A 15,269-nucleotide genomic window follows, 5' to 3' on the forward strand; every position below is an offset into this window, starting at 1 on the left:
CGAAAGTACACTTTGCGGGATTGAGCTTTAATTGGAACTTCCTTAACCTTAAGAATAGTTTCCTCAGGACTTGCACATGCTCGTTTTCTATTCTTGATTTTGCAATCATGTCGTCGACATAAACTTCGATCTCCTTGTGCATCATATCATGGAATAAAGTTACCATGGCTCTCTGATATGTTGCTCTCGCGTTCTTCAATCCGAATGGCATCACTTTATAACAAAACGTTCCCCACATGGTGACAAATGTTGTCTTTTCCATGTCTTCAGAATACATTTTTATCTGGTTGTATCCCGAGAAGCCGTCCATGAAAGAGAAAAGTGAGTAACCTGCAGTGTTATCCACTAGTGTATCAATGTGAGGCAATAGGAAATTGTCTTTTGGGCTGGCTTTGTTCAAATCCCGATAGTCCACGCACATCCGTACCTTCCCATCTTTCTTAGGAACTGGGACTATGTTAGCTACCCATTCTGAGTACTTGACCACTTGTAAGAAACCGGCGTCGAATTGCTTCTTGACCTCTTCCTTTATCTTTAACAAAACATCGGGTCTCATCCTTCGGAGTTTCTGTTGTACTGGCCTGCATTCTTCCTTTATGGGGAGTCGATGTACCTCGATATCAGTATTCAATCTGGGCATGTCTTGATATGACTATGCGAAGACATCCTTGAATTCGTAGAGTAACTCGATGAGGTCTTGCTTTGTTTCTGCAGCAATACTAGCTCCAATTTTCATATCCTTTCCTTCTCCTAAGCTGACAATTTCCACCTATTCTTTGTGAGATAGGATTTGTTTCTCCTCTTGTTCTACCATCCTTAACAAATCAGGAGATAGGTTACAATTTCGGTCATCTTCAAAATCCTCAGTGTCCTCCATACACAAATCTTGCTCGAAAGGAATCTCTGAGTCATTGGCAATATTGCTCATATCATTGATATCTGGAGACCTGTTATGGATGAAGAAATAAATCCAAAGAACAAAGAATCTAAGAATATTTTATTTGTGTGGTATGATTATGAATGAATTGGAAAGAATAAAAGAATATTTGCTCAAGATGATACGCAAAAATACATTTTTATTGAAATAACGATATTTGGACATATACCTATTTCATAAAAGGGTTCTTATTGCTCCTAGGCTTAGAGCAAAAATACATTGGGGTTTAATTTGAGGCAATGATATGAAATGAAGTATAGTGCGACATAGAACAATGATTCACGCATAAAATATTCCACAAGCGCATGGCAATAATATGAACACGAGTAAGCAAATTAACGTACATGCAATAGCAATAATTTCACAACATACATTATTTAACATTAAGCTTAATAAACATAGAAATGAAGCATAATAAAACAACTTAGATCAAATAATAAGATGATCTTAAATACAAATCTCATATGTAAAGGGTATAAAATAAATACTTATGAAAGCAACTTAAAGTAAATGATAAAAATAATTTAAAAAATTAATGAAAAGTTTAAAATAAATGACACATGAAAGAAATTTACAACAAATAAAATATATGGTATATAAAAACTTCTACACATAAATATATATATCACTACAGCAAAACAGATTTTTAGCGGCGCTTTTTTTAGCCTTTAACGACGCTTTTAAGCGCCACTAAAACTTTTTGCGACGCTTTTGAAAACGCCGCTATAGGCGACGCCGCAAAAATTGGTGGCGTTTATTAAAAAAAACGCCGCTAATTTTGGCAGATTCGCAATACATTTTTTTCACCAATATTTAGCCCTTCCTGCATTAAAATCCAACCAAATACAACAAATATAGCATAAAATGCAGCCAAAAACAGCAAATTTAGCATAAAAATATAACTAAAAATATTAATTCTAAATAATACTTCAAATTTAACGAAAGATATATGATATAATTAATAAAGTATGATTTAAAATATTCTTACAATAATGTTAAATGTGACAAAGTTAAAAATATTCTTACAACGAGAAAACTAATGTCTAAGATGGCGGCTTTTGCGACTGCTGAAACATCTGCATCATCTGCTGAAGCTGTAGCAGGAGGTCATCGTACTTTTTGCTCTGCTCTGCTACCATCGCTGTTGCCGCTGCCTCCCTCGCTGCTGCCGCTGCCTCCCTCTCTGCTACCTCCGCTCTAAGTTGTTGCTGGAGTTCTTCATATTTTCATTGAACCTCGGCAATTTGCTCAACCGTGTTCGCTTGCATCTGAGCTATCTGATCTCTTAACCTCTGAACTTCAGCTTTAGCTTGACTTCCGGAAGGCATGTATTGCTGGGAGCCAGATCCAAAATATTGAGTCGGGGTAACACCAGATCCTTGAAATCGAACCCGACCGTACCTTTCAGGACCCAAAACTTCAGTGATAATTCTGTTATCAATATTCTCAATATTAACAGAACTATCAGTCGAAGCAGTCGCTTCATATTCTGCCTTCTTCTCCTTTAGTTTCTCCTAAAAAATCAATTAAATAGTTAGAAATGAAATATATAATAAAAAGGAATGCAACATAACTTACCATTATTTAAAACTACTAATGATGAGTTGAATTAAACAATTATAATTAAACATTATAAATATTTATAATAAATCAAATATTATTAAGTAAATATACCATAATTTCACCAGCTTCGGATGTCATAGGAGATCCATCTTTCTTCCTATGCGTAATCTCAAAAAGTTGAAGGCGTCCAACTTTTTGTCCAGATTTGACTTCCTACAATATAGTAGTAAAAATATTATTTAATATTAGAAAGTTATTAATATTTGAAAGAATTAATAAAATTATAATACCTCGGCCTCAGCTACAAAAGCAAAACTTCTCGACCCTGCCGTGTGCGTGAATTTTTGTTTTTGCCTGCTGGTTATTCCAACTCGCTCACGGTCCTACATAATGAAATTATTATTACGTATATAGTAAACACTATATATAAGAGTTTGGAAATACGTAATGCCTCTCCTTTCTTTGAATTCCAGAATCTAACCGCATCTTCCCATTGGTACCTCAGCATTCCCGGCGGGACATTTCTCAATTTTTCCTCAAGGCTTATGTCTTTCTTAAAATATTATTTTTTTAAAATACTTTTATTGTCTCTCCATTTTTTACCCAATGTCTTCTTGATATAATCATCGGAGACCTCTAAAGCAAACTTCTCCTAAAAAAACACAAGTGTAGAATGTAAATATAAATGAAACATAAACCAAAGTATTATAAATTACATTCACATTTTGTTACCTTAATATTAGCGAGAGCCTGATTTTTGTTGCTATCAGGCATATGATGCCATGATTCGTAGTTGATGGGTAACATATTGGCATTTCATACTAAAATGCCCAAATAGCCTGCTAAAAGTCGAGCTTCAGATCCAACAAGCTGGCCATAAGTATTTCTACTTACTTTCACTTGCTCGATAGGATCTAAGTTGTATAAATCAGTAAGCAGCGTACGTCCTCGAACTTTGCGCGTCCCACCATTTTCAGCTGAAAAATGATATACTATTATTATATTAAAAATTACAAATAAATCAATAATAAAAGTCAACACATGTAAAATAAACTTAACATTACTTTGAAATTCTTCAGGCTCGTCAAGTGTCTCCGGTACATTCGAAGATCCAACAACTGTCTGTTGTTCACTATTTCCTTCTTCCGAATTTGAAGTATTTCGGACAATACTTAAATCACGTAATCTTCTTCTAGGCATTTTTCCTGCAATACACATAAAATAGTTAAAGTTTTAGTAACAAATTACAACAATAATAGTATATATAAAATAGTCAAATTATATAGCATGACCAAGATTAAAATTATAATATTACATATAATTAAAAAAACGTAAAATCTTACTACATCATTATTCATAAATATCTTCATCCACATCATGTCGAACCCATTGATGTTGTGTACTAGTACTAGGGATATTTTCATCTAAGTTTTGTTCTGGAAAAGGTAATGTTTCTGATCTTTCGACGATGTCATCTCTACTTCCATTACCCATGTCAAACAAGTCTCTAGGGAAGTTCCGGAGTACAACATACCAACCCTCATCAGTTGGATCTTTCGAATAAAAAACTTGTTTCACTTGAGAGGAAAATACATATGGCTCGTCCATGAATTGTTGTCCAGTGTGAATCAAGCGAGAGAAATTCACCATTGTAAAACCAAATTGATCTTTTTTAATTCCTCGAGCAGTATTAACATCAGCCCAATCACACCGAAATAAGACAACTTTCCATCTGCCATAGTAATCCAACTCAATAATGTCGATAAAAAGTCCGTAATACTCCACATTACCCTCAACCGGATTACTATCCCTAGCACTAACATAACTTGTAATTGAAGAATTAACAACAACTCCACAATTTTGAGTTCTCCTTATTCTCTCGCGATACTTTGTATGATATCTGTATCCATTGATGAGGAAGGCACTATATCTTTTTATTACTCTGTTTGGACCTTGGGAAAGCCATTTAATTTCGTCATTGACGTCATTCCCACTCCAAACCTATTGAATCGAATGTAAATTGAATAATTATAAATGTATTATGTAAAAGCATTCTTATTTGATTAACTAAATTTTGCGATTATATGTAACTTATTAACTTTAGTTACATACCGTTTGGCTTAACCATTCATAAAAAGATTCTGTGAATAACTTATTAATCTCTCGATGTTGTAATCTTCGAGAGCGTGCACGAGATCTCAAAATTTGTTTGTACTCACTATGTTAAAAACAAGTTTAATTGGTTAGAAGATAAACAAATCAAAACGACGAATATGTAAGAAAATTTTATAACTTACTTGCACAACGGTTCAATTGAATCGTGGTGAAAAAGTACATATCGATGTGCTTGTATCCACGATATATCATCTAATTCTGCTATTTCAACTTTGCCGATTGGTTCTCCATAACTTTGAAATAAATAAGTTTCGGCCAAGTCATTATCATTGAGCCCAACATTTCTACTTGGTCTATTCAATCGTGTTTCAGCATCTTCTAAATATCTAGAACAGAAAGTCATGCACTCCTCTGCCAAGTAGCCTTCAGCAATTGATCCTTCTGGATAACGCTTATGGCGACAATATGACTTCAATTTGCTTAGGAACCTAAACACGATATACAATATTTATCAAAAGCTGTAACTAAATGTATAGAGGTGAATGAATGAATACTTGAGAAATAAATTAGCACATTTCTATAGGATACATCCATCGATAAAAAATCGGTCCACCAAGTATTGCTTCGTGAGGGAGATGGATTACCAAGTGCACCATAATAGTGAAGAAGGAAGGTGGAAAGATCTTCTCCAAATTGCATAAAGTCAAAGCCGCTCGATCCTGTACTTTCTCAAGTTCTTCAACATCCAAAACTTTGCCACAAATAGCTTTCATTATATTGGATAGTTCAATTATACAGGACGTTACATTTTTCGACATACAGCACCGTAAAGCAATTGAGAGTAAATCTTACATCAAGATGTGGTAATCATGTGATTTTAATAAATATAATCTTCAATCTTTGAAACTCACACATCGAGATATATTTGACGCATACGCATCTGGGACCTTTATATCCTTCAACACCATGCAGAAAACTTCTTTCTCTTTCTTTGACATTGAAAAAATAGAAGGCGGCAACCGATATTTCCCATTCGGAAGTACTTGAGGATGAAGATCACGCCGGATTCTCATGTCAACTAAATCAAGTCGGCTTTGAATATTGTCTTTTGATTTTCCATCGACATTTAAAATTGTCCCAATTATGTTCTCGCAGACATTCTTCTCAATATACATGACATCAAGATTGTGGCGTAAAATGTTGTGCTCCCAATAAGGCAACTAAAAAAAATACTCCGTTTCTTCCACAACTCCGCCTCATTAGGATCATCCTCTTCGTCAGATTCATCATCAGATTCATCCCTCGATCTTCTCCTTGTTTGCGTGATAGGTGGTTGATTCATCTTCCCGTAACTAAAGTTGATATCTTTTAACATAAATAAGATTTCAGATCCAACGGTCTGCTCAGGAGCTCCTCTGTACTCTTCAGTACCGTCAAATAGAGTCCTCTGAAATCTAAATTTATGATTTTCATCTAACCACCGACGATGACCTATGTAAGAGAACTTCTTCCCATTATACAACCACTTCGAACAAGTTTGCGCAGCACAACAAGGACAGGCATAGCATCCTTTAGTACTCCAACCCGATAAATTAGCATAAGCCGGGAAATCATTAATTGTCCATAATAAAGCTGCACGTAAATTAAAGTTCTCCTTTCTCAATACATCATATGTCTCAACACCCGACCATAATTGTTTTAACTCTTCAATAAGTGGCTGCAAATAGATGTCAATATCATTTCCGGGACCTTTTTCTCCAGGGATAATCATTGATAAAATAAATGAAGATTGCTTCATGCAAATCCATGAAGGCAAATTGTAAGGAACAAGCACTACAGGCTAAGTACTGTACGAAGTACTCATGATTTTAAATAGATTAAAGCCATCAGCTGCTAGCCCAAGCTTCACATTCCGAGGATCGCTTGCAAAGCTTAAAAATTTACTGTCAAATGATTTCCAAGCTAAAGAATCCGCAGGATGTCTTAATAATCCATCATCGGTTCGTTGATCATTATGCCACCTCATAGATTCGGCTGTCTTTGAGGACATGAAAAGCCTTTGAAGTCTTGGTATCAGGGGAAAATATCGCAAGACCTTGACTGGCTTCTTTCTTAACTGTGCCCCACCTTCATCCGTATTCACATCTTCTGTATTACTATTCATCCAAGGAGACTTACAGCAAACATGACAAGATTGTTGGTTTTTCTGATCACCCCAGTACAACATGCAGTCATTTGGGCAACTATGAATTTTATCGTACCCAAGGCCCAAATATTTTATTAGTCTCTTCATATCTTGACAAGACTGGGGAATTTTTGCAAACAGAAACATCTCTCTTAGAAACTCTAGCAGCATTGTAAAAGAGTTTCCGGTCCACCCTCCCAAACATTTTAAGTGAAATAGACAAATGCAGAAGGACAATTTTGAATATTTTGATCCCTCGTAAAGTTCTTCATTCATTTCATTAAGTAAATTGTAGAACTTAGCCGCATCTTCATTTGGCTCCTCATCAGGTGCACTTGTTCCCGTTTCGCAAAAAATATTTCCACCAATATTACAATCCTCAGATATAATAAAGTCAGGTGGAAACGATTGCTCACCATGACTACGCATATTAAATGCATCCCGCAACATATCTTCCATGTCATCTTGTCTAACATACTGATGGTAATCAGTATCGGGATAAGTCGGATTAATCGTTGAAGAAGTTCCACTAGATGTACACTCTCCATTGAAAATCCATTTTTTATACCCCCGAATAAAGCCATCAACAATTAGATGTTCGTAGACAACTTCACGAAAATGCCAGTAGATGTTGCCACACTTCTTACACAGGCAAAGAATCATATTCTCTTGGCTTGCATTTTGAAATGCAAAATTTAGAAAAGTTTGTACTCCATTTTGATAGGCATTGCTTACCCTTGACAATTTCATCCAACTCCTATCCATTTTGTAGTTCTTGAAATCTAAAATTGACAACATATTACAGTTACTTAAATGTTCTCAATTGATTTAAATCATATCATTATACTAAATATGAAGTCTCTAATGGGTATAAACTAATTCAGGCAAGTTGCGAGATTTTCAACTATAGATTTATGTATTATGTAAGTTAAGTAAATTTCGTAAACTAGTTATGTATGATATGATATATATTTAAGTATTATGTAAGTTATGTAAGTTATGATATGATATATATTTATGTAAATTATATATTAATCTAAGTTATATAAGTTATGTAAGTTTTGTAAGTTATGTAAATTATGATATAAAATATATTTAACTATTATGTAAGTTATGTAAGTTATATATGTTATATAAGTTATGTAAGTTATATATGTTATATAAGTTATGTATGTTATATAAGTTATGTAAGTTATATAAGTTATATATTTATCTAAGTTATATAAGTTATGTACGTTTTGTAAGTTATATAAATTATGATATCAAATATATTTATGTATTATGTAAGTTTTTTATTTCACGATGTGGAAAATCACATGGATAATACATATCAAGTATCAAGTATCTACAGGTAAGTAGCGGGATTAAATAATATTTAATTAAATAATATTTATAAAAATTATTTTAATTAAATAATATACATGTCGTTCGTTTTTATTTGACAAATCACATGTGCAGTTAAAATAGTCCACACTTAATTTAATTTATGTTTTACAAGTCATCTTTTCTTAAGTACATATTAAAGTACTGTGTGGACATCCGTATTTAGCTTAAAAGCTATGATTTAGTTTGAAAAAAAAGTTTAACTTAAATGATAAAACGGACGATAATATTTGTGATAAAACAGAGAATAATATTTGTGATAAAACGGACGAGAATATTTCAATAATAATTTAAATTTAAGTTAAAAACTATATTAAATATTTTATTAAATATTTGTATATTAGATGGGACATATTATATTAATAAATAAATTTATTGCAAATCGTGATAGAAATATTTGTATATTAGATTGGACATATTATATCAATAAATAAATTTATTAAAAATCGTGATAGAAATATAGAATTATTAAATCACAAATTACAAAAATATGGTAGAAAAAATTCACGTGGCAAGCATACATGTCGAGAGGTATAATATTATTAAAAGGTTGCAAATTAAGCAGAAATGATCCCTTTTACAGTATTATTGTAAAAAAGAACATACGCATTAGAACCAGTAGCTAAGGGATCCTAAGGATAAGCAGAATAAGCAAATTAAAAAAATTAAAGACAGCATAACAAGTCTCTAAGGATAAACAGCATAAGCAAATTAAAAAAAATCAAAGGACAGACTTGAAATAAGTTAAAAACATGATCCATTAATGATCCATTAAAAAATAAGTTAAAAACAGATTTAACAAATTAAATATACATACCTATTTGAAATTGTAATTACCTTGTACTTAGCTCATGGAACACATACCAAATATAATCTCCTAGAAATAAAGATTTAGCAAATTAAATATACATACCTCTTAGAAATTATAAATTGGATGGAAGAGTCAATTCTAGCAAATTAAATTACACCTGCAAACAATGAACAGCCATGAAATAAAAAAATAATCTAAGGATAAACAAGAATTAAATAAGAATTAAAAACATTATCCATTAACGAATTTTCCAAAGCAAAAAGCTATAAATTATTTAAATTAAGGATAAAAACCAAATTTATATTATTGTTTATGTATTATGAAATACAATGACAGTGCTTAACACCAAAAACTTGAAACCCTAATCCTAAAATGACCCAAACCAAAAACAATTCAACCCAAAACTACCGAAAATCAAAATAACCCAAACTGAATATCCTGAACCCTAAAATGACACAGATGTGAGACAAGAGACAAATCAACTGCCAAGTAAAGTTATCAAATAATATGCAAATGCGTCTTTTAAGATAACATGCAATGGGCAGACTACTAATTAGCTCCTTCACTTTGATCTTAAAAATTCTCATTACTCAGAAGAAATCAATCTTGGGATTTCTCAAGCTACATAAGCACGAAACAGAGCATTGATTATCATGTACCACACTAGAAAATCAACTGCCAAGTAAAGTTTAGACCAGTTGACAAAGTTGAGAATGGAAATTTGAATTTTGGGAACTAAAATGCCCTCATTTTCATTCTTTAGCTCAAAAGAGGGTTCAACTTGTAGTCCCATTTATGGTACTACAAAATAGTAAATTGAGATTAATCTATCGCATTCTGAGGATTATGCCATTCATGAAAATCAACTGCCATGAAAAAATAGCTCAGCTGACAAAGTAGAAAAATGGTTACAATCACTATTAGGACCTCGTATGACCTCTATCCCATTTCACATCAACAGTAGAGGCTAAGTCAGGTCCCCCTTAGGCCTTAGCAGAATACTAAAAGATGCCCACAAAATAAAACAAAGAAAAGTAGCTTACTTGCGGCAAATCATCTTGTCTTGGTTGTATTTGTGAGCCAAAGCCATCAAAGAAGGCTCAATAATTCCACCTCTCAACCTCAGAACAAGATGAAGTGTTGATTCTACGTCGAAAAAGATTTAAGAGCCAGAGTCTTTTAAGTATATTAATCAAATGACCCAAACCAAAAACAATTCAACCCAAAACTACTGAAAATCAAAATAACCCAAACTGAATATCCTGAACCCTAAAATGACACAGATATGAGATGACCCAGCTGGAAAACGCTAATGAATCAGAATATTTTAAAGCCTAAATGAAACCGAACTGAATTTACCTAATCTGAAATCAATCTGACCCGCCAAGGTCTAGGTTCATTAGTAAATGGTTTACCACCAAAATAACTCTTGTTCATTGCAAAAACTAGCTAAATCAATAACAAAATAACTGGATACCCTAATTCTTACCTTGAACTATTTTCTTCAACCCCAAAGCCGACTTCTGAAATCCTTACCTTTGTTAATCCGATTTTCTATAGATGGGAAATCAATGGCCAGTGGGAAGGGTGAGTTTTAGGGATTTCAATTTGGGGAAAAAGATAGATTTTTCTCGATGTCGAATTGGGGAAGAAGACACGATAAAACTTTAGGGATTTGGGACTAAGGAAAAGAAGGGAAATGAAGGGGATAACGGGGAAAATGTTAAGTGTTATTGTCTGGGTAAAAAATAAGTGACATTTGCGGCGTTTCCACCGTAGCGCCACTAAAAGGGAAAGCTATTGCGGCGTTTTACCAAAACGCCACTAATAAACGAATAAAACAACGACGTTTTAATATCAACAAAATCAACTTTAGTGGCGTTTATAAACTAGCGCCGCTAAATCCGAACCTATTGCGGCGTTTTGCACAAACGCCACTAACAAATCCTATAAAACGGCGCCGTTTAGTTTTAAAACATGATGATCTTTTCCGGCGTTTTTCCAAAAACTCCGCTATTGCATACCTTTTGCGGCGTTTATGGAAAACGCCGCTAACGCCTTTAAAAATTTAATTTATTTAATATATAAATAAAAAACAATATAAATTAAAAAAAATAAGTTATATAGCCAAAAAACTTTAATTTTATTTTAAATAATAGTATTTTTAATTTTTTTCATTTAAATAAATAATTTTTAAAATTTATCTAATATTTAAAAGAACTACATAAAATTTAAAATCTTGAAAATTATTGAAAATTTGAAATCATTAAAATTTGAAATTATTTAATATATATAAATTAAAAAAATCAGTCATATACCCAAAAAAACTTTAAAATTAATTATTTTAAATGATAGTATTTTAAATTTTAATTAAATTTTTTAACACTAATTATCCTAAACCCTTAACCCCTATCCCCTTAACCCCTAAACCATTAACCCTTAATCCCTAAAATTTAAACACTAAACCTTAAACAATATCCCCCTAACCCCTAAACCCTTAAACCCTAAACCCTTAATCCCTAGACTTTAAACACTAAACCCTAAACTATATCCCCTCAACCCCTTAACTCCTAACATTTGACCCCTAGACACTCAACCTTTAAATCTTAACCCCTAAATCCCTAAACCTTCAACCCTTGAACCATAAACCATAATCCCTAAATCCACAATCAATAATCCATAAACCTTAAAATAATATTGACCCATAAATTAACCATAAACCCCTAAACCCATAATCCCTAGACCCACATGCATAATCCATAAACCTTAATTAAAATATTAACTTGTCATAATCCATAAACCATAAACCCTAAACCATATATACCCTAAACCATGCATAAACCTTAAACTATAATAATGATAATTAATTAAATATTTTAAAATTAATATCATCTCTTTTATGATTATATAAGAATTTATTTAATATATAAATTGACAAACAATCAGTCATATATCCAAAAAGCTTTAAAATTATTTTAAATAATATATCCTATATAAAATTTTTATTTTTAACATATATTTTTATATGTTTTTATTTTCAATTTTTTTCTACGTGTCCTTCATTTAGGGTTTATAGTTTAAGGTTTTAAATTTAAGGTCTATAGTTTATGGGTTTAGGGGTTAAGGGTTGGGAGTTAGGGTTAATGTGTTAGGATTTATGGTTAGGGCAGTGTTTAGAGTTTTAAGGGTTTATGGTTTGAGACTTAAGGTTTAAGGGTTTAGGGTTTAGTAATTTAAGGGTTTAGTGGATTAGGGTTTAAAACATGGTGTAGTTAATTTATATTGTTTATAAAGTCAGTTTCAGATATGATCAAAATAAAATCAAAATCAAAATCAAAATAAGACCTTATTTAATTTGTTATAATTTGGTCCTATCTAAAATAGATAGTTACCTATCCATATCAATTTGCTACTTTTTTATTTATTTTTCAATAAATAATTTGTTATATTTTTAATATATTAAATTTAATATTATCTCTTTTACAACTATATATATAATATATTATTTAATATATAAGTTAAAAATACTAATTAATCTAAACCTTAAACCCTTAACTACAACCTTTAAAACCCTAAATCATAAAACATAAACAATCAACCCTAAACCAACCCTTAAACCCATAATATATAAACCTTAAAATAGTTTAGATCTTTAGCGGCGTTTTTTCAAAAAGCGCTGCTAAAACTCATATCTATTGCGGCGTTTTCTAAAAAGCACCGCTAATACTCAATCTATAGCTGTGTTTTTGCGCAAGCGCCGCTTTCGGTTTAATTTTTTAGCGGCGTTTCTATACAAACGCCGCTATAGGCTGACCTATAGCGGCGCTTTCTAAAAAACGCCGCTAATACTCAAACATATAGCGGCGTTTTTGATAAAGCGCCGCTATTGCCACTGAAGCTCCGCCTAATCTTTTAGTGGCGTTTTTATAAAAACGCCGCTATAGGTTGACCTATAGCGACACTTCTTTAAAAACGCCGCTAATTCTCGATCTATAGCAGCGTTTTTGAAAAAACGCCGCTAAAAGTCTGTTTTCTTGTAGTGTATATATATATATATAAAGAAATAATGTATAAGGAGTTTAAGATAAAAACATATGAAAAATTAAAAATAAATGATCCATGCAAAAGAGAATTTAAGAATAAATATTATATAAACTTAAAATAATAAGTAATTCAAGGATAAAATATAAAAGGATTTTAAAGATAAATAAATAAAATGCAATGTAAGATGATCAATATATATAATAATTCAAAATGACCTATGTAAAAGAGATTTAAAATAAGGATGTGTAAGATAATTTAAAATAATAATAAAAATAAGTTTAAAATGAATATTATGTAAAAAGAAATTTAAAATAAATAATACAACATATTAAAAAAGGCATATAAAGAAACGATAACATATATAAAAATTTGGAACTAAATATATACCAAAAAAAATTAAAATGCATGATAAAACAATATAGGATGAATAATACATATAATAGGTTTAAGATGAGTAGTGGATAAAATAATTTAAAGTATATAGTGCATAAAATGATAAAAGAAATATGAGTAGAACAGTTTTAAAACAGTATGATATTGGAAATTTAGGATAAATAATAATAATTTTAAGGTAAAAAAATGATTAAAAAATGCTCAGATTCGGATAAAATAAATGCAAGTACTAAAAGGACTAAATTAAAATCTAGACAAAATTAAAGAGAGAATTCAGAAAGAAAAAGAAGGATAATAGATCTATTTAAAATGCGCCGAAACCTTAAGGGGCTGATTGGGAAATTTTCCCAATCGCTTATGTGCAGTGCTTCACTTGCCAGGTCAGGGACCAAATCAGGAATGAAATAAAACAATAGGGCAGAATTTAAAAGAGATAAAACACAAGTCAGGGCCACGTTACAATGCAGTTCAAAATCGGAGGGACCAATGTGGGTATTTACCCATTTAAAGGAAACGCGTGAACCCCTTGGAGCGGGTCGGGTCACGCGTGGGCACACCGAAACGGTGTCATTTCAGCCCGAATGTCACCTCCTCAAAACGCTGTCGTTTTATAACCTGATAAAAGGCCCAAAATTTTTTTTATTTGTTTCATTTTAGCCCTAATATTTTTAAAAAAAAAAGCAGAGGGCTCTTCTTGCTTTCTCTCCTTTCTTGCGGCTAGGGTTTTTAAAACCCCTCTCTTCGCCGCCGTTTACACAGTGCCACCACAGGCGGTGGTTGGGATGGTGTGAGCCGGCCTACTTTGAGGCATCCCCGAAGGCTATGCCTTCTCAACCTAGAAGTCTTGAAAGGAAGGGTTTTTCCCTTCTTATTCGGCTTGATTCCAATGACGAAGGAGAACCCTCTAGCGATGAAGTCGACGTGATTTCGGTAAGACCTTCTTCCCTTCTTTATTTATTTTTGTGCTTACTTTATTTATTAGAGTTGTAAGTAAAGATAAAAAGAACTTAAAAAAGAAATTAGTAATGAAATGAAAATCAAGAGAATCGATCGGAAATCAACCTTTTTTTGTGTTTTTTTTGCTTTTTGATTTTGATTGCCAAAGTTCGTAACCGTTTACAAGGGATTGAGAATGGGTTTTTATAGCCGAAAACCGACTCATTATCTTTCTATTTTGTCATTTCTTTTTTGTGTTTTTTTTGCTCTTTGTTTTCTGACTTTTTGTTTTCTTCTTCTCTGTTTCTTTGTGTTTTGCGTGTTGGAGTTGTTTTTACAGGTGATGCGAGCGCGGAAGGCTGGTGGTTGGTGCCCCGATCGGCGGTGGTGCACGTGGCAGAGGAAACGTGCGGCGGTTGAGGGTGAAGGAGGCTAGGGTTGCTGCTGAAAACTTTAAGTTGTTGGGCTATTATTTGGGCTAGTTTAGTAGTGGGCTTTAGATTTTGTAAAATGGAGTTGCTTATTTGGGACTTTTATTTTGGAATTTGGGTTTTGTTTATTTGTTTATTTGCTTGGGCCAAAATTGGCTACTACAGTACTGTTTTGTAAACCGATTGTGACTGTTTTCCCTCAAATTTTGTATTTATGTAATTTTACCATCTTCTATTTTTTTTTTTTGGCATATGGCTTGTATGAGTTTTGTCTTTTAATTTATGATGTTAATAGCTGCGAAATAACATAATATTTGTCAGAGCCATGAGTTTGGTATTTTTGGTTTTTCTTGGTTTACATTATTTGGATTATTCTCTCTCTTTTTGTTTTTAATATTAGTATTTGAGATTTGTGTTTGACACTAAGAGTAGATTTAAGGACACACAAGTTCTTTAGCCCATAATAAATCA

The 15,269-nt window shown here is 32.3% G+C and overlaps 1 long non-coding RNA gene across 1 annotated transcript; it reads left to right on the forward strand.

Annotated features, from left to right (window-relative positions):
• The first annotated feature begins 13,947 nt into the window (after positions 1-13,947).
• LOC107897787 (uncharacterized) lies at positions 13,948-15,037 on the forward strand. The gene is made up of 2 exons (XR_001684277.2): positions 13,948-14,361; positions 14,696-15,037. It is a non-coding gene; the product is annotated as an uncharacterized lncRNA (long non-coding RNA).
• The last annotated feature ends 232 nt before the right edge of the window (positions 15,038-15,269 follow it).

This window comes from Gossypium hirsutum, chromosome A10, assembly GCF_007990345.1.
Source record: "Gossypium hirsutum isolate 1008001.06 chromosome A10, Gossypium_hirsutum_v2.1, whole genome shotgun sequence".
In the NCBI taxonomy this organism is placed as follows: Eukaryota; Viridiplantae; Streptophyta; class Magnoliopsida; order Malvales; family Malvaceae; genus Gossypium; species Gossypium hirsutum.